This window comes from Schistocerca gregaria, chromosome 3, assembly GCF_023897955.1.
Source record: "Schistocerca gregaria isolate iqSchGreg1 chromosome 3, iqSchGreg1.2, whole genome shotgun sequence".
Lineage (NCBI taxonomy): Eukaryota > Metazoa > Arthropoda > Insecta > Orthoptera > Acrididae > Schistocerca > Schistocerca gregaria.
The window spans coordinates 314,298,496-314,315,715 of NC_064922.1; the positions used below are offsets into that span (position 1 = coordinate 314,298,496).

The 17,220-nt window shown below is 44.2% G+C and overlaps 33 non-coding genes across 33 annotated transcripts; 22 read left to right on the top strand and 11 right to left on the bottom strand.

Annotated features, from left to right (window-relative positions):
- The first annotated feature begins 49 nt into the window (after positions 1-49).
- On the top strand, positions 50-121 carry Trnaw-cca (transfer RNA tryptophan (anticodon CCA)). Its single transcript has one exon. It is a non-coding gene; the product is annotated as a tRNA-Trp (tRNA).
- A 317-nt stretch (positions 122-438) lies between these two features.
- Trnac-gca (transfer RNA cysteine (anticodon GCA)) lies at positions 439-510 on the top strand. Its single transcript has one exon. It is a non-coding gene; the product is annotated as a tRNA-Cys (tRNA).
- A 282-nt stretch (positions 511-792) lies between these two features.
- On the bottom strand, positions 793-864 carry Trnaa-cgc (transfer RNA alanine (anticodon CGC)). The gene has a single exon. It is a non-coding gene; the product is annotated as a tRNA-Ala (tRNA).
- A 118-nt stretch (positions 865-982) lies between these two features.
- Positions 983-1,054, top strand: Trnaw-cca (transfer RNA tryptophan (anticodon CCA)). Its single transcript has one exon. It is a non-coding gene; the product is annotated as a tRNA-Trp (tRNA).
- A 317-nt stretch (positions 1,055-1,371) lies between these two features.
- On the top strand, positions 1,372-1,443 carry Trnac-gca (transfer RNA cysteine (anticodon GCA)). The gene has a single exon. It is a non-coding gene; the product is annotated as a tRNA-Cys (tRNA).
- Positions 1,444-1,725: 282 nt separating this feature from the next.
- On the bottom strand, positions 1,726-1,797 carry Trnaa-cgc (transfer RNA alanine (anticodon CGC)). The gene has a single exon. It is a non-coding gene; the product is annotated as a tRNA-Ala (tRNA).
- A 118-nt stretch (positions 1,798-1,915) lies between these two features.
- Positions 1,916-1,987, top strand: Trnaw-cca (transfer RNA tryptophan (anticodon CCA)). Its single transcript has one exon. It is a non-coding gene; the product is annotated as a tRNA-Trp (tRNA).
- Positions 1,988-2,304: 317 nt separating this feature from the next.
- Positions 2,305-2,376, top strand: Trnac-gca (transfer RNA cysteine (anticodon GCA)). Its single transcript has one exon. It is a non-coding gene; the product is annotated as a tRNA-Cys (tRNA).
- A 282-nt stretch (positions 2,377-2,658) lies between these two features.
- Positions 2,659-2,730, bottom strand: Trnaa-cgc (transfer RNA alanine (anticodon CGC)). Its single transcript has one exon. It is a non-coding gene; the product is annotated as a tRNA-Ala (tRNA).
- Positions 2,731-2,848: 118 nt separating this feature from the next.
- On the top strand, positions 2,849-2,920 carry Trnaw-cca (transfer RNA tryptophan (anticodon CCA)). The gene has a single exon. It is a non-coding gene; the product is annotated as a tRNA-Trp (tRNA).
- Positions 2,921-3,237: 317 nt separating this feature from the next.
- Trnac-gca (transfer RNA cysteine (anticodon GCA)) lies at positions 3,238-3,309 on the top strand. The gene has a single exon. It is a non-coding gene; the product is annotated as a tRNA-Cys (tRNA).
- A 282-nt stretch (positions 3,310-3,591) lies between these two features.
- On the bottom strand, positions 3,592-3,663 carry Trnaa-cgc (transfer RNA alanine (anticodon CGC)). The gene has a single exon. It is a non-coding gene; the product is annotated as a tRNA-Ala (tRNA).
- Positions 3,664-3,781: 118 nt separating this feature from the next.
- Trnaw-cca (transfer RNA tryptophan (anticodon CCA)) lies at positions 3,782-3,853 on the top strand. The gene has a single exon. It is a non-coding gene; the product is annotated as a tRNA-Trp (tRNA).
- A 6,491-nt stretch (positions 3,854-10,344) lies between these two features.
- Trnaa-cgc (transfer RNA alanine (anticodon CGC)) lies at positions 10,345-10,416 on the bottom strand. Its single transcript has one exon. It is a non-coding gene; the product is annotated as a tRNA-Ala (tRNA).
- Positions 10,417-10,534: 118 nt separating this feature from the next.
- On the top strand, positions 10,535-10,606 carry Trnaw-cca (transfer RNA tryptophan (anticodon CCA)). The gene has a single exon. It is a non-coding gene; the product is annotated as a tRNA-Trp (tRNA).
- A 317-nt stretch (positions 10,607-10,923) lies between these two features.
- Positions 10,924-10,995, top strand: Trnac-gca (transfer RNA cysteine (anticodon GCA)). The gene has a single exon. It is a non-coding gene; the product is annotated as a tRNA-Cys (tRNA).
- A 282-nt stretch (positions 10,996-11,277) lies between these two features.
- Positions 11,278-11,349, bottom strand: Trnaa-cgc (transfer RNA alanine (anticodon CGC)). The gene has a single exon. It is a non-coding gene; the product is annotated as a tRNA-Ala (tRNA).
- A 118-nt stretch (positions 11,350-11,467) lies between these two features.
- Trnaw-cca (transfer RNA tryptophan (anticodon CCA)) lies at positions 11,468-11,539 on the top strand. Its single transcript has one exon. It is a non-coding gene; the product is annotated as a tRNA-Trp (tRNA).
- Positions 11,540-11,856: 317 nt separating this feature from the next.
- Positions 11,857-11,928, top strand: Trnac-gca (transfer RNA cysteine (anticodon GCA)). The gene has a single exon. It is a non-coding gene; the product is annotated as a tRNA-Cys (tRNA).
- Positions 11,929-12,210: 282 nt separating this feature from the next.
- Trnaa-cgc (transfer RNA alanine (anticodon CGC)) lies at positions 12,211-12,282 on the bottom strand. The gene has a single exon. It is a non-coding gene; the product is annotated as a tRNA-Ala (tRNA).
- A 118-nt stretch (positions 12,283-12,400) lies between these two features.
- Trnaw-cca (transfer RNA tryptophan (anticodon CCA)) lies at positions 12,401-12,472 on the top strand. The gene has a single exon. It is a non-coding gene; the product is annotated as a tRNA-Trp (tRNA).
- A 317-nt stretch (positions 12,473-12,789) lies between these two features.
- On the top strand, positions 12,790-12,861 carry Trnac-gca (transfer RNA cysteine (anticodon GCA)). The gene has a single exon. It is a non-coding gene; the product is annotated as a tRNA-Cys (tRNA).
- A 282-nt stretch (positions 12,862-13,143) lies between these two features.
- On the bottom strand, positions 13,144-13,215 carry Trnaa-cgc (transfer RNA alanine (anticodon CGC)). Its single transcript has one exon. It is a non-coding gene; the product is annotated as a tRNA-Ala (tRNA).
- A 118-nt stretch (positions 13,216-13,333) lies between these two features.
- Trnag-ccc (transfer RNA glycine (anticodon CCC)) lies at positions 13,334-13,405 on the top strand. Its single transcript has one exon. It is a non-coding gene; the product is annotated as a tRNA-Gly (tRNA).
- Positions 13,406-14,595: 1,190 nt separating this feature from the next.
- Positions 14,596-14,667, bottom strand: Trnaa-cgc (transfer RNA alanine (anticodon CGC)). Its single transcript has one exon. It is a non-coding gene; the product is annotated as a tRNA-Ala (tRNA).
- A 118-nt stretch (positions 14,668-14,785) lies between these two features.
- Positions 14,786-14,857, top strand: Trnaw-cca (transfer RNA tryptophan (anticodon CCA)). Its single transcript has one exon. It is a non-coding gene; the product is annotated as a tRNA-Trp (tRNA).
- Positions 14,858-15,174: 317 nt separating this feature from the next.
- Trnac-gca (transfer RNA cysteine (anticodon GCA)) lies at positions 15,175-15,246 on the top strand. Its single transcript has one exon. It is a non-coding gene; the product is annotated as a tRNA-Cys (tRNA).
- Positions 15,247-15,528: 282 nt separating this feature from the next.
- Trnaa-cgc (transfer RNA alanine (anticodon CGC)) lies at positions 15,529-15,600 on the bottom strand. Its single transcript has one exon. It is a non-coding gene; the product is annotated as a tRNA-Ala (tRNA).
- Positions 15,601-15,718: 118 nt separating this feature from the next.
- Positions 15,719-15,790, top strand: Trnaw-cca (transfer RNA tryptophan (anticodon CCA)). The gene has a single exon. It is a non-coding gene; the product is annotated as a tRNA-Trp (tRNA).
- Positions 15,791-16,107: 317 nt separating this feature from the next.
- Positions 16,108-16,179, top strand: Trnac-gca (transfer RNA cysteine (anticodon GCA)). The gene has a single exon. It is a non-coding gene; the product is annotated as a tRNA-Cys (tRNA).
- Positions 16,180-16,461: 282 nt separating this feature from the next.
- Positions 16,462-16,533, bottom strand: Trnaa-cgc (transfer RNA alanine (anticodon CGC)). The gene has a single exon. It is a non-coding gene; the product is annotated as a tRNA-Ala (tRNA).
- A 118-nt stretch (positions 16,534-16,651) lies between these two features.
- On the top strand, positions 16,652-16,723 carry Trnaw-cca (transfer RNA tryptophan (anticodon CCA)). Its single transcript has one exon. It is a non-coding gene; the product is annotated as a tRNA-Trp (tRNA).
- Positions 16,724-17,040: 317 nt separating this feature from the next.
- Trnac-gca (transfer RNA cysteine (anticodon GCA)) lies at positions 17,041-17,112 on the top strand. The gene has a single exon. It is a non-coding gene; the product is annotated as a tRNA-Cys (tRNA).
- The last annotated feature ends 108 nt before the right edge of the window (positions 17,113-17,220 follow it).

Here is a 17,220-nt window from a genome sequence, read left to right on the forward strand (position 1 = left end):
TACAGTAAGTGTTCGAGGAACCTATTCATGATAAGAGCTTAGCACCGTCGACTCCGTGGCGCAACGGTAGCGCGTCTGACTCCAGATCAGAAGGTTGCGTGTTCAAATCACGTCGGGGTCACAGTGAAATTTTCGTTTACGGAAGCCATGGGCGAGTATGTCAATTTAATCAGATACCAAACGATTACAGAGAACGGACGAACAGAACCTGCTTGAAAAAAGCTACTAGTGAATTTTCGCATTCTGACATTAAGGTGAAGGCGCCGACTCGCACTTTCTCCAGGCGCGAAGTGTCTAATATTTTTGTTATTTATATCGTTTAACGCTAATATATAACTGAGAGATAATGATTACGCAATATTTTGCTCGATTAGACGTCTTTAGCCAGACAGAGTATAATAATTTTCCTTAAGTTATGGGGATAGAAAGTTTGTGAAAGGGGGTATAGCTCAGTCGTAGAGCATTCGACTGCATATCGAGAGGTCCCTGGTTCAATCCCGGGTTCCCCCTTCATTTTTCAGTATCTTGAAAAAACAAATAACGATTGTCGCATTTAGTTGCAAATACATTTTTGAAATGATTGAGATGCACTCCGCACGCCATACCGAAGGCTTTGGAGCAACATTTCAATGGGGGGATCGCAGGCCAGGGTCTTGCAGGTCATCGTCCTCCCGCTATGGCGTCGAACTGTAAGAAATCCACTTGCTTGGGGAAGAATCTTGTACGCTGAATTTGATAGAATATGGTGCTAGGCAAAAGTTTTCATATACTGCTGCACGGAGAAACAAAAATTGGAGGAGCTGGGATTTGAACCCAGGACTTTCTGCATGCGAAGCAGACACTCTACCACTGAGTTACACCCCCGCCAGAGCAAGTACATCTGGGAAGAGTCTCTCGTGGATCCTACTGTCATTATTTCTTAGGTTTGAACGGTACAGTAAGTGTTCGAGGAACCTATTCATGATAAGAGCTTAGCAGCGTCGACTCCGTGGCGCAACGGTAGCGCGTCTGACTCCAGATCAGAAGGTTGCGTGTTCAAATCACGTCGGGGTCACAGTGAAATTTTCGTTTACGGAAGCCATGGGCGAGTATGTCAATTTAATCAGATACCAAACGATTACAGAGAACGGACGAACAGAACCTGCTTGAAAAAAGCTACTAGTGAATTTTCGCATTCTGACATTAAGGTGAAGGCGCCGACTCGCACTTTCTCCAGGCGCGAAGTGTCTAATATTTTTGTTATTTATATCGTTTAACGCTAATATATAACTGAGAGATAATGATTACGCAATATTTTGCTCGATTAGACGTCTTTAGCCAGACAGAGTATTATAATTTTCCTTAAGTTATGGGGATAGAAAGTTTGTGAAAGGGGGTATAGCTCAGTCGTAGAGCATTCGACTGCATATCGAGAGGTCCCTGGTTCAATCCCGGGTGCCCTCTTCATTTTTCAGTATCTTGAAAAAACAAATAACGATTGTCGCATTTAGTTGCAAATACATTTTTGAAATGATTGAGATGCACTCCGCACGCCATACCGAAGGCTTTGGAGCAACATTTCAATGGGGGGATCGCAGGCCAGGGTCTTGCAGGTCATCGTCCTCCCGCTAAGGCGTCGAACTGTAAGAAATCCACTTGCTTGGGGATGAATCTTGTACGCTGAATTTGATAGAATATGGTGCTAGGCAAAAGTTTTCATATACTGCTGCACGGAGAAACAAAAATTGGAGGAGCTGGGATTTGAACCCAGGACTTTCTGCATGCGAAGCAGACACTCTACCACTGAGTTACACCCCCGCCAGAGCAAGTACATCTGGGAAGAGTCTCTCGTGGATCCTACTGTCATTATTTCTTAGGTTTGAACGGTACAGTAAGTGTTCGAGGAACCTATTCATGATAAGAGCTTAGCACCGTCGACTCCGTGGCGCAACGGTAGCGCGTCTGACTCCAGATCAGAAGGTTGCGTGTTCAAATCACGTCGGGGTCACAGTGAAATTTTCGTTTACGGAAGCCATGGGCGAGTATGTCAATTTAATCAGATACCAAACGATTACAGAGAACGGACGAACAGAACCTGCTTGAAAAAAGCTACTAGTGAATTTTCGCATTCTGACATTAAGGTGAAGGCGCCGACTCGCACTTTCTCCAGGCGCGAAGTGTCTAATATTTTTGTTATTTATATCGTTTAACGCTAATATATAACTGAGAGATAATGATTACGCAATATTTTGCTCGATTAGACGTCTTTAGCCAGACAGAGTATAATAATTTTCCTTAAGTTATGGGGATAGAAAGTTTGTGAAAGGGGGTATAGCTCAGTCGTAGAGCATTCGACTGCATATCGAGAGGTCCCTGGTTCAATCCCGGGTTCCCCCTTCATTTTTCAGTATCTTGAAAAAACAAATAACGATTGTCGCATTTAGTTGCAAATACATTTTTGAAATGATTGAGATGCACTCCGCACGCCATACCGAAGGCTTTGGAGCAACATTTCAATGGGGGGATCGCAGGCCAGGGTCTTGCAGGTCATCGTCCTCCCGCTATGGCGTCGAACTGTAAGAAATCCACTTGCTTGGGGAAGAATCTTGTACGCTGAATTTGATAGAATATGGTGCTAGGCAAAAGTTTTCATATACTGCTGCACGGAGAAACAAAAATTGGAGGAGCTGGGATTTGAACCCAGGACTTTCTGCATGCGAAGCAGACACTCTACCACTGAGTTACACCCCCGCCAGAGCAAGTACATCTGGGAAGAGTCTCTCGTGGATCCTACTGTCATTATTTCTTAGGTTTGAACGGTACAGTAAGTGTTCGAGGAACCTATTCATGATAAGAGCTTAGCAGCGTCGACTCCGTGGCGCAACGGTAGCGCGTCTGACTCCAGATCAGAAGGTTGCGTGTTCAAATCACGTCGGGGTCACAGTGAAATTTTCGTTTACGGAAGCCATGGGCGAGTATGTCAATTTAATCAGATACCAAACGATTACAGAGAACGGACGAACAGAACCTGCTTGAAAAAAGCTACTAGTGAATTTTCGCATTCTGACATTAAGGTGAAGGCGCCGACTCGCACTTTCTCCAGGCGCGAAGTGTCTAATATTTTTGTTATTTATATCGTTTAACGCTAATATATAACTGAGAGATAATGATTACGCAATATTTTGCTCGATTAGACGTCTTTAGCCAGACAGAGTATTATAATTTTCCTTAAGTTATGGGGATAGAAAGTTTGTGAAAGGGGGTATAGCTCAGTCGTAGAGCATTCGACTGCATATCGAGAGGTCCCTGGTTCAATCCCGGGTGCCCTCTTCATTTTTCAGTATCTTGAAAAAACAAATAACGATTGTCGCATTTAGTTGCAAATACATTTTTGAAATGATTGAGATGCACTCCGCACGCCATACCGAAGGCTTTGGAGCAACATTTCAATGGGGGGATCGCAGGCCAGGGTCTTGCAGGTCATCGTCCTCCCGCTAAGGCGTCGAACTGTAAGAAATCCACTTGCTTGGGGATGAATCTTGTACGCTGAATTTGATAGAATATGGTGCTAGGCAAAAGTTTTCATATACTGCTGCACGGAGAAACAAAAATTGGAGGAGCTGGGATTTGAACCCAGGACTTTCTGCATGCGAAGCAGACACTCTACCACTGAGTTACACCCCCGCCAGAGCAAGTACATCTGGGAAGAGTCTCTCGTGGATCCTACTGTCATTATTTCTTAGGTTTGAACGGTACAGTAAGTGTTCGAGGAACCTATTCATGATAAGAGCTTGGCAGCGTCGACTCCGTGGCGCAACGGTAGCGCGTCTGACTCCAGATCAGAAGGTTGCGTGTTCAAATCACGTCGGGGTCACAGTGAAATTTTCGTTTACGGAAGCCATGGGCGAGTATGTCAATTTAATCAGATACCAAACGATTACAGAGAACGGACGAACAGAACCTGCTTGAAAAAAGCTACTAGTGAATTTTCGCATTCTGACATTAAGGTGAAGGCGCCGACTCGCACTTTCTCCAGGCGCGAAGTGTCTAATATTTTTGTTATTTATATCGTTTAACGCTAATATATAACTGAGAGATAATGATTACGCAATATTTTGCTCGATTAGACGTCTTTAGCCAGACAGAGTATAATAATTTTCCTTAAGTTATGGGGATAGAAAGTTTGTGAAAGGGGGTATAGCTCAGTCACAGTTGCGAGTCAGCCGCCGAGCGGGACGGACGTGTGGCGGAGCTGGACGTCTGGCTGTAGTAAACATAGGCTGAGTCGCTGCGTTTGAGGTTAGTGGTGCTGCTAAGCCGCTATTCGTGTTGCACTTGTATTCATGAAGTTCTAGAATGAATAGGTCGAATTATTTGAGGAAAGACACAATCAAGTTTACTTTCGATCGAAATTTCGTTCGACCTAAAGCATTTGAAATTAAAGCATGGTTTATCGAAAAAGTATTGATTAACGGTGATGATGTTGTCGGAGTTTATCTCTCGTTTGTGACAAATGCTGTGTATCTGAAGATGAAAAGTCCAGAATTATGTAGTTCCATTGTGGATCGTTGCGGAGGTAGCGTGAAGTTTAATCATTCTGATGGGAATGTGAGTGACGTTGCTGTTAGTCATGCTGGGTACGGGATTCGTACGATCAGAGTGTTTGAGCTCCCTTTTGAAATTCCGCCCGAAGAACTTAATGTTGCCCTTCGGCCTTATGGCAGAATTATTTCCAATGTGGCAGAAAGGTGGTCTGAAGCTCATATGTTTCCTGTCTTGAACGGCGTAAGGCAAATTAAGATTGAATTACAGAAGCATGTCCCCTCTTATCTTAATATTTGTGGGTATCGTGCTTTGATTATCTATGATGGGCAACCGCGGACTTGCGCTTTATGCAATTCCACGGAACACATTCGTGCAGAATGTTCACGGAGGCGTGTCCCGCAGTTACCGCGTGACGAGATGCCGCGTTCCGGCCCTGTTGTTGGTATGAAGTTGTCATACGCTGCCGCTGCTGACTTCCGCAGCCGAGGCGAGTCGGTGCCGCCTGTGCGCGGGGAGCCTGCTGCCTCGCGGGCGGTTGTCGATGATACTCCGGCTTCAAGCTCTAGATTTGCGGATGGTCTGCCGATCAGCTCCGCGCCCCTCGAATCTATGCCGACGCCAACTTTTTCCAACTCTCCCACTGTGGTTGCTCGTTCTTCCGCGGACTCGGCCGAAGATCCCCAAATACCCGCAACGGAGGTTTCCTTGCGTCGTCAGGATTCCCACCAACGTGAGGATATTGCCACTAGCTTCCGAGGAGTGGACGCTCCAGGCATCCACTCTGCGGGAACTATGAACGAAGATAGCAATCTGGACATTGGTTTCACGTTGGCGCCCACAGAAGACACTTGCGTCAAGGAAACCACAACGAGCGATAGTGTAGAATTGGAGACTGGGTTGCTACCAGTGGGAGCCATGGAAAAAGATGCGCCTCCTTCTGCCGTTGTGGAATGCGATACGCGGACTTTTGTCCGAAAAAAGGAACAGGCGACGTCAGACGTATCATCCGGTACTTCTCCTGACAGGTCGCAAACTTCATCTCCTGCTAGATCGCCGAAGAGATCTTCGAAGAAAGGCAAGAAGAGGAGATTGGCACACAAAGCAGCAGAGAGTTTAGCTCCTGCATTGCGGGAAAAGTTAAAACATTTAAGGGATAATGAACGACTACGAGAACAATGCCCAGTAGCACGAGTTAACGAGTGTACTGAAGCGGAGATGAGTCGTGCCGATGCAGATGATCTTCAACAACAACCTTGCGCACCGCTTGGCGTCGCAGGTTTGCAGACCGGCACTACTATGGATTTAGACCGAACTGTCTCAGGAAAAGGACTTGATTGGGCCGATGCCCAAGAAGATCGCACCGACCACGGAATGGAGATGGACCTGACACATGCTAGTGGCATTTAATTTTTTTTTAATGTCTATTTTTCTTTCTGACAGACAGAATGGAATGGTACAGACGTGACTCTGCATGGGGTATACTTCATTAGCCAATTTCTTTTACCTGCACCTATGCCAACGGAACTGACATATAATGTGACCACGATCAATATAAATCGGATTCGCAGTGAAACGAAAGTCGCTTCTTTAAAAGATTTCCTTTACCAGTCGGATACTGATATAGCCCTCCTACAGGAATTTAATGTCCACAACTTTTATGTCCCAGGTTTTCAAGAGATTTTAAATATTGCACCGGAAGCCACATGTGGGACTGCGATCCTTGTCAAAGATGGTATTGATGTGAAGGATATCTGTCTGTTAGAAAATGGTAGGGGCATCAGTTGTAAAATTTTTACTACTACTGTTTTAAATGTATATGTCCCCTCTGGTAACAACGCTAGAGATGATAGGGCTAATTTTTTTAAGAACGATATGGTCTATTTACTTAAGGGGAATCCGGCGGAAGCTTTAATCGGTGGTGACTTTAATTGTGTACTTCACAAAAAGGATCAGCGACCAAATTTTAACTTCTCCAGGGAACTGGCGGCTTTGGTGACAAACATGAAGTGGACAGACGTGTGGGAAAGCAAATACCCCACGTTAGTCAAATTTACGTACATCAGTAGTCGCTCGCAAAGCAGAATAGACAGAATATACGTCACAGCAAACCTGGAAAATAAAATCAGTAGTATCGAAGTAATTCCCACTACCTTTTCGGACCATCTCGCAGTGAAATGCAGCATTCGGTTTCAGAAGCAAGGAACGTATTGGGGTCGCCCCTTATGGAAGCTGAATACCCATATGTTGTTCGAGGGTGCCCTATCAAGAACAGTAGCGGAGGTATGGCAGGCTGCTCTACGTATGCGCCATAAATACAGCTCTCGCCTTGCGTGGTGGACCTCATGTGCTAAAAAGAAATTGAGATCATCCCTAATAGCTTACGGGAGGGAGCGAGCGATGTGGTCTCGCAATACCGTTGAATTTTACTATACATGCTTAAGGGAACTATCAGCTCAGCAGATGACTGATGAGGTTTTCATTGAAATAAAGAAGATCAAGGCTCACCTCATAAGTCTCAAGCGACAACAGCTGGAGGGTTTAAAAATTAAATCTCGTGTCCCGACAACGGTGGAGGACGAAAACGCATCGCTGTACCACTTACTCGAACATGAAAGAAATAGAAGACGAGCGTTTATTGCTTGTCTTAGAGTGGGCGATAACCGGGTGCTGACGGAACACTCTGACATTTTAAATGCAGTTTATGGATTTTATCGTACGTTATATACTGATACCCGGTATAATCTAGACTGTGCGAACGATTTGCTACGAACTACAGGTATCGACAACGTTATCAATGACGAGGACAATGTGTCCCTTACCACTGCGATCACATGTGAGGAGGTGTTTGATATACTTAAATATTCGCCTACCCGTAAGTCCCCAGGGCCTGATGGCTTGCCTGTAGAGTTTTATTGTAAATTTTGGCCTCTCATCGGTAATCAATTCACAGAAGTGATAAATGAAGTGTTGCAAGGTGTTACTGTTCCACGCGAGTTCAAAGAAAGCGTAACTGTGCTAATACCAAAGGGAAGGAACGCGACAGTTAAAGATCTCAATCAATTGAGACCAATATGTTTGATGAACTCGGATTATAAAATAATTGCACGTGTACTGAAGGAAAGACTGAGACCTCTAATGGAGAAGATCATAGGTGACCACCAAACCTGTCTCTCGGGGCGGAATATTTTTAAAACTGTTTGTGAATATAGGGATGTCTCTGCAATTTTTGCAACGTCATCCTCACCAGGAGGCCTTGCCTTTATCGACTTCTCAAAGGCTTTTGACAGGGTCAACCACTTATTTTTGTTCAGAACGTTGACCTATGTGGGTTTTAGTCAACATTTTGTGCAAGTTTTAATTAACATTGTTGAAGGCATCCAAACACAAGTGTCTGTAAATGGGCATTTCACTCCACCCATTGAAATTCGCAACGGCGTCCCGCAGGGAAGTCCTTTGTCAATGCTCCTGTATGTTGTTGCACTGGAGCCTTTACTAAGGAGACTCGATGTCGATCTTGAGGGCATCACGATATCTGGCGTTAACAACGTCACCAATGCATATGCTGATGACGTTGGAGTGGTTATTCGTAGTAACGAAGATTTAGAGAAATTAACTACGAATATTCAGATCTTTTGTGAAGCTACAGGCGCTAGGGTTAACGAGGTGAAGAGTTCGTTTTTAAATCTTAAAGGTCTTCAAGATGTCCGTTTGGAATGGGCACGCTCCGTCGATCGTCACACCGCTCTGGGTGTCACCTTTTACCGATGTCCGCTTCAGACCATGACCTACAATTGGAAGAAAGTACTGGATACAATCAGAGGAGCCACAATACTCAATCAGACCAGACATCTGAACATTAAACAACGAATCAGAATAATTAATTGTTCCATTTTATCAAAAGCTATATATATAGGTCAAATATTGCCAGTTTCGAAACCCATTGCCAAACGTATAATGAGTATCATTTGCCGATTTATATGGACAGGGAATATTTTTAGAGTAGCAGTCGATACAGTTACGTTACCTTCCGCTGAAGGTGGCCTAGGTTTAACAGATATATGGCGGAAGACTACGGCGTTATATATAAAGAGGACCCTACAAATTATAGAAAAACATCCACATAGTATTACAGCCAGGCTGTATCGACTCCTACAGCCAGAAAATTTACGTCCACCCATAAATATATGCGGAATTAATTATAAATTGAAATATATTCGCCAGTTCTTTTTAGAGATTAGCTACATGGACAGTATTGTCACGAATCCACAATCAAGGAATTGCAGGAAATTAATGGAACTCTTAACAACGAAAGAACATGTCAACAAAATGGAGTGCAGATATCCCGACAAAGACTGGAAAAGAATTTGGAAAAATATTAGTAATCGTGAACTGTCTTCCGACATTCAGGCAACCTGGTACCGAGTTGTTAATAACGTAGTTTCCACTAACGAAAAGTTGCACTCCATTGGTCTTAGTGACACGATTGTGTGCACCCGATGTGACGCAGTTGACACATTGATCCACCGCTTTCTCTGTGGCGGATACGCCGAAATATGGAGGGGACTCCAACGGCGGGTAGCCTTTATAACCAGAACTGTTAGTACTGAGATCAATGTTGAAAAATTACTCTTCCCCGATGGTGTTTTCTTCCCTGTCCAGAAAACCAATGCTGTGTTGTGGTTGTTTGGCAATTATGTACATTACGTTATATCTGAACACGGCAATGACCGTGTTTTAGAATACGAATTATACGAACGAGCAAAATATTATCAGATATGTACGCACAGGGACCACAAAAAAACTTTTGGTAACATGTTACACATTCTGTTTCAGAGACAAGGGATTGGATAAACATCTTAATAGCCCTCGTCTACGAAAAATGTAGTCACAGGCCAAAGTAGGGGATCGCTGTTGAGGGTGAAGTACGGTGGGGACTTCGTGTGCCCCAGGGCCGCTACGGTAGCCGTGAAGGCCTCGGACAGAACCCCGAAACGGCACTGCGGCTTCACACTTACTGCTGGATGAACCCCATATCTCCAGCAACTACTTTCATCTATGATGATTTTCCAGGATCTCGGTAATATCGAAAGGTGGTTTCGTTGCACACAATGCAGTGGAAGCTTCTTGCACGTGTTCCTCAGTTACAATCTTTCTATTTTTGTTTAATTTTTTCAGTATGAAGCAAGAGTGACAATTTATTAATTCCCAAGAAGCCTTAATTTTTCAATTTTCAGTTCTACGGAGGAGAAGCCTCACATGGCGAAGAAGCCAAACATCATTTCATTTCCCTAACTGTCACAGTAAATTTGAAAAAAAATCAGTCGATATAGCATAGAAGCTCGCCGAAGAAGGCATAAAAGGAGAGCGAATGGATGGGCTGTGTGGGGAGAAGGGAGGCCCAAAAAAAAAAAAAAAAAAAAAAAAAAAAAAAAAAAAAAAAAAAAAAAAAAAGAGAAAAAAAAAAGAAAAAAAAAAAAAAAGTCGTAGAGCATTCGACTGCATATCGAGAGGTCCCCGGTTCAATCCCGGGTGCCCCCTTCATTTTTCAGTATCTTGAAAAAACAAATAACGATTGTCGCATTTAGTTGCAAATACATGTTTGAAATGATTGAGATGCACTCCGCACGCCATACCGAAGGCTTTGGAGCAACATTTCAATGGGGGGATCGCAGGCCAGGGTCTTGCAGGTCATCGTCCTCCCGCTATGGCGTCGAACTGTAAGAAATCCACTTGCTTGGGGAAGAATCTTGTACGCTGAATTTGATAGAATATGGTGCTAGGCAAAAGTTTTCATATACTGCTGCACGGAGAAACAAAAGTTGGAGGAGCTGGGATTTGAACCCAGGACTTTCTGCATGCGAAGCAGACACTCTACCACTGAGTTACACCCCCGCCAGAGCAAGTACATCTGGGAAGAGTTTCTCGTGGATCCTACTGTCATTATTTCTTAGGTTTGAACGGTACAGTAAGTGTTCGAGGAACCTATTCATGATAAGAGCTTAGCAGCGTCGACTCCGTGGCGCAACGGTAGCGCGTCTGACTCCAGATCAGAAGGTTGCGTGTTCAAATCACGTCGGGGTCACAGTGAAATTTTCGTTTACGGAAGCCATGGGCGAGTATGTCAATTTAATCAGATACCAAACGATTACAGAGAACGGACGAACAGAACCTGCTTGAAAAAAGCTACTAGTGAATTTTCGCATTCTGACATTAAGGTGAAGGCGCCGACTTGCACTTTCTCCAGGCGCGAAGTGTCTAATATTTTTGTTATTTATATCGTTTAACGCTAATATATAACTGAGAGATAATGATTACGCAATATTTTGCTCGATTAGACGTCTTTAGCCAGACAGAGTATAATAATTTTCCTTAAGTTATGGGGATAGAAAGTTTTTGAAAGGGGGTATAGCTCAGTCGTAGAGCATTCGACTGCAGATCGAGAGGTCCCCGGTTCAATCCCGGGTGCCCCCTTCATTTTTCAGTATCTTGAAAAAAGAAATAACGATTGTCGCATTTAGTTGCAAATACATGTTTGAAATGATTGAGATGCACTCCGCACGCCATACCGAAGGCTTTGGAGCAACATTTCAATGGGGGGATCGCAGGCCAGGGTCTTGCAGGTCATCGTCCTCCCGCTATGGCGTCGAACTGTAAGAAATCCACTTGCTTGGGGAAGAATCTTGTACGCTGAATTTGATAGAATATGGTGCTAGGCAAAAGTTTTCATATACTGCTGCACGGAGAAACAAAAATTGGAGGAGCTGGGATTTGAACCCAGGACTTTCTGCATGCGAAGCAGACACTCTACCACTGAGTTACACCCCCGCCAGAGCAAGTACATCTGGGAAGAGTCTCTCGTGGATCCTACTGTCATTATTTCTTAGGTTTGAACGGTACAGTAAGTGTTCGAGGAACCTATTCATGATAAGAGCGTAGCAGCGTCGACTCCGTGGCGCAACGGTAGCGCGTCTAACTCCAGATCAGAAGGTTGCGTGTTCAAATCACGTCGGTGTCACAGTGAAATTTTCGTTTACGGAAGCCATGGGCGAGTATGTCAATTTAATCAGATACCAAACGATTACAGAGAACGGACGAACAGAACCTGCTTGAAAAAAGCTACTAGTGAATTTTCGCATTCTGACATTAAGGTGAAGGCGCCGACTCGCACTTTCTCCAGGCGCGAAGTGTCTAATATTTTTGTTATTTATATCGTTTAACGCTAATATATAACTGAGAGATAATGATTACGCAATATTTTGCTCGATTAGACGTCTTTAGCCAGACAGAGTATAATAATTTTCCTTAAGTTATGGGGATAGAAAGTTTGTGAAAGCGGGTATAGCTCAGTCGTAGAGCATTCGACTGCAGATCGAGAGGTCCCCGGTTCAATCCCGGGTGCCCCCTTCATTTTTCAGTATTTTGAAAAAACAAATAACGATTGTCGCATTTAGTTGCAAATACATGTTTGAAATGATTGAGATGCACTCCGCACGCCATACCGAAGGCTTTGGAGCAACATTTCAATGGGGGGATCGCAGGCCAGGGTCTTGCAGGTCATCGTCCTCCCGCTAAGGCGTCGAACTGTAAGAAATCCACTTGCTTGGGGAAGTATCTTGTACGCTGAATTTGATAGAATATGGTGCTAGGCAAAAGTTTTCATATACTGCTGCACGGAGAAACAAAAATTGGAGGAGCTGGGATTTGAACCCAGGACTTTCTGCATGCGAAGCAGACACTCTACCACTGAGTTACACCCCCGCCAGAGCAAGTACATCTGGGAAGAGTCTCTCGTGGATCCTACTGTCATTATTTCTTAGGTTTGAACGGTACAGTAAGTGTTCGAGGAACCTATTCATGATAAGAGCGTAGCAGCGTCGACTCCGTGGCGCAACGGTAGCGCGTCTGACTCCAGATCAGAAGGTTGCGTGTTCAAATCACGTCGGGGTCACAGTGAAATTTTCGTTTACGGAAGCCATGGGCGAGTATGTCAATTTAATCAGATACCAAACGATTACAGAGAACGGACGAACAGAACCTGCTTGAAAAAAGCTACTAGTGAATTTTCGCATTCTGACATTAAGGTGAAGGCGCCGACTCGCACTTTCTCCAGGCGCGAAGTGTCTAATATTTTTGTTATTTATATCGTTTAACGCTAATATATAACTGAGAGATAATGATTACGCAATATTTTGCTCGATTAGACGTCTTTAGCCAGACAGAGTATAATAATTTTCCTTAAGTTATGGGGATAGAAAGTTTGTGACAGGGGGTATAGCTCAGTCGTAGAGCATTCGACTGCATATCGAGAGGTCCCCGGTTCAATCCCGGGTGCCCCCTTCATTTTTCAGTATCTTGAAAAAACAAATAACGATTGTCGCATTTAGTTGCAAATACATGTTTGAAATGATTGAGATGCACTCCGCACGCCATACCGAAGGCTTTGAAGCAACATTTCAATGGGGGGATCGCAGGCCAGGGTCTTGCAGGTCATCGTCCTCCCGCTATGGCGTCGAACTGTAAGAAATCCACTTGCTTGGGGAAGAATCTTGTACGCTGAATTTGATAGAATATGGTGCTAGGCAAAAGTTTTCATATACTGCTGCACGGAGAAACAAAAATTGGAGGAGCTGGGATTTGAACCCAGGACTTTCTGCATGCGAAGCAGACACTCTACCACTGAGTTACACCCCCGCCAGAGCAGGTACATCTGGGAAGAGTCTCTCGTGGATCCTACTGTCATTATTTCTTAGGTTTGAACGGTACAGTAAGTGTTCGAGGAACCTATTCATGATAAGAGCTTAGCAGCGTCGACTCCGTGGCGCAACGGTAGCGCGTCTGACTCCCGATCAGAAGGTTGCGTGTTCAAATCACGTCGGGGTCACAGTGAAATTTTCGTTTACGAAAGCCTTGGGCGAGTATGTCAATTTAATCAGATACCAAACGATTACAGAGAACGGACGAACAGAACCTGCTTGAAAAAAGCTACTAGTGAATTTTCGCATTCTGACATTAAGGTGAAGGCGCCGACTCGCACTTTCTCCAGGCGCGAAGTGTCTAATATTTTTGTTATTTATATCGTTTAACGCTAATATATAACTGAGAGATAATGATTACGCAATATTTTGCTCGATTAGACGTCTTTAGCCAGACAGAGTATAATAATTTTCCTTAAGTTATGGGGATAAAAAGTTTATGAAAGGGGGTATAGCTCAGTCGTAGAGCATTCGACTGCAGATCGAGAGGTCCCCGGTTGAATCCCGGTTGCCCCCTTCATTTTTCAGTATCTTGAAAAAAGAAATAACGATTGTCGCATTTAGTTGCAAATACATGTTTGAAATGATTGAGATGCACTCCGCACGCCATACCGAAGGCTTTGGAGCAACATTTCAATGGGGGGATCGCAGGCCAGGGTCTTGCAGGTCATCGTCCTCCCGCTATGGCGTCGAACTGTAAGAAATCCACTTGCTTGGGGAAGAATCTTGTACGCTGAATTTGATAGAATATGGTGCTAGGCAAAAGTTTTCATATACTGCTGCACGGAGAAACAAAAATTGGAGGAGCTGGGATTTGAACCCAGGACTTTCTGCATGCGAAGCAGACACTCTACCACTTTTTTTTTTTTTTTTTTTTTTTTTTTTTTTTTTTTTTTTTTTTTTTAGGGCCTCGCCTTCGTCGGCGTCGGCTTCATCTGCCATGATTTCTGAATTACTTATTCTTCTGAACTATTCCGATTTCCAAACCACTCGACTGCAGATCGAGAGGTCCCCGGTTCAATCCCGGGTGCCCCCTTCATTTTTCAGTATCTTGAAAAAACAAATAACGATTGTCGCATTTAGTTGCAAATACATGTTTGAAATGATTGAGATGCACTCCGCACGCCATACCGAAGGCTTTGGAGCAACATTTCAATGGGGGGATCGCAGGCCAGGGTCTTGCAGGTCATCGTCCTCCCGCTATGGCGTCGAACTGTAAGAAATCCACTTGCTTGGGGAAGAATCTTGTACGCTGAATTTGATAGAATATGGTGCTAGGCAAAAGTTTTCATATACTGCTGCACGGAGAAACAAAAATTGGAGGAGCTGGGATTTGAACCCAGGACTTTCTGCATGCGAAGCAGACACTCTACCACTGAGTTACACCCCCGCCAGAGCAAGTACGTCTGGGAAGAGTCTCTCGTGGATCCTACTGTCATTATTTCTTAGGTTTGAACGGTACAGTAAGTGTTCGAGGAACCTATTCATGATAAGAGCTTAGCAGCGTCGACTCCGTGGCGCAACGGTAGCGCGTCTGACTCCAGATCAGAAGGTTGCGTGTTCAAATCACGTCGGGGTCACAGTGAAATTTTCGTTTACGGAAGCCATGGGCGAGTATGTCAATTTAATCAGATACCAAACGATTACAGAGAACGGACGAACAGAACCTGCTTGAAAAAAGCTACTAGTGAATTTTCGCATTCTGACATTAAGGTGAAGGCGCCGACTCGCACTTTCTCCAGGCGCGAAGTGTCTAATATTTTTGTTATTTATATCGTTTAACGCTAATATATAACTGAGAGATAATGATTACGCAATATTTTGCTCGATTAGACGTCTTTAGCCAGACAGAGTATAATAATTTTCCTTAAGTTTTGGGGATAGAAAGTTTGTGAAAGGGGGTATAGCTCAGTCGTAGAGCATTCGACTGCAGATCGAGAGGTCCCCGGTTCAATCCCGGGTGCCCCCTTCATTTTTCAGTATCTTGAAAAAAGAAATAACGATTGTCGCATTTAGTTGCAAATACATGTTTGAAATGATTGAGATGCACTCCGCACGCCATACCGAAGGCTTTGGAGCAACATTTCAATGGGGGGATCGCAGGCCAGGGTCTTGCAGGTCATCGTCCTCCCGCTATGGCGCCGAACTGTAAGAAATCCACTTGCTTGGGGAAGAATCTTGTACGCTGAATTTGAAAGAATATGGTGCTAGGCAAAAGTTTTCATATACTGCTGCACGGAGAAACAAAAATTGGAGGAGCTGGGATTTGAACCCAGGACTTTCTGCATGCGAAGCAGACACTCTACCACTGGGTTACACCCCCGCCAGAGCAAGTACGTCTGGGAAGAGTCTCTCGTGGATCCTACTGTCATTATTTCTTAGGTTTGAACGGTACAGTAAGTGTTCGAGGAACCTATTCATGATAAGAGCTTAGCAGCGTCGACTCCGTGGCGCAACGGTAGCGCGTCTGACTCCAGATCAGAAGGTTGCGTGTTCAAATCACGTCGGGGTCACAGTGAAATTTTCGTTTACGGAAGCCATGGGCGAGTATGTCAATTTAATCAGATACCAAACGATTACAGAGAACGGACGAACAGAACCTGCTTGAAAAAAGCTACTAGTGAATTTTCGCATTCTGACATTAAGGTGAAGGCGCCGACTCGCACTTTCTCCAGGCGCGAAGTGTCTAATATTTTTGTTATTTATATCGTTTAACGCTAATATATAACTGAGAGATAATGATTACGCAATATTTTGCTCGATTAGACGTCTTTAGCCAGACAGAGTATAATAATTTTCCTTAAGTTTTGGGGATAGAAAGTTTGTGAAAGGGGGTATAGCTCAGTCGTAGAGCATTCGACTGCAGATCGAGAGGTCCCCGGTTCAATCCCGGGTGCCCCCTTCATGTTTCAGTATCTTGAAAAAAGAAATAACGATTGTCGCATTTAGTTGCAAATACATGTTTGAAATGATTGAGATGCACTCCGCACGCCATACCGAAGGCTTTGGAGCAACATTTCAATGGGGGGATCGCAGGCCAGGGTCTTGCAGGTCATCGTCCTCCTGCTATGGCGTCGAACTGTAAGAAATCCACTTGCTTGGGGAAGAATCTTGTACGCTGAATTTGATAGAATATGGTGCTAGGCAAAAGTTTTCATATACTGCTGCACGGAGAAACAAAAATTGGAGGAGCTGGGATTTGAACCCAGGACTTTCTGCATGCGAAGCAGACACTCTACCACTGAGTTACACCCCCGCCAGAGCAAGTACGTCTGGGAAGAGTCTCTCGTGGATCCTACTGTCATTATTTCTTAGGTTTGAACGGTACAGTAAGTGTTCGAGGAACCTATTCATGATAAGAGCTTAGCAGCGTCGACTCCGTGGCGCAACGGTAGCGCGTCTGACTCCAGATCAGAAGGTTGCGTGTTCAAATCACGTCGGGGTCACAGTGAAATTTTCGTTTACGGAAGCCATGGGCGAGTATGTCAATTTAATCAGATACCAAACGATTACAGAGAACGGACGAACAGAACCTGCTTGAAAAAAGCTACTAGTGAATTTTCGCATTCTGACATTAAGGTGAAGGCGCCGACTCGCACTTTCTCCAGGCGCGAAGTGTCTAATATTTTTGTTATTTATATCGTTTAACGCTAATATATAACTGAGAGATAATGATTACGCAATATTTTGCTCGATTAGACGTCTTTAGCCAGACAGAGTATAATAATTTTCCTTAAGTTTTGGGGATAGAAAGTTTGTGAAAGGGGGTATAGCTCAGTCGTAGAGCATTCGACTGCAGATCGAGAGGTCCCCGGTTCAATCCCGGGTGCCCCCTTCATTTTTCAGTATCTTGAAAAAAGAAATAACGATTGTCGCATTTAGTTGCAAATACATGTTTGAAATGATTGAGATGCACTCCGCACGCCATACCGAAGGCTTTGGA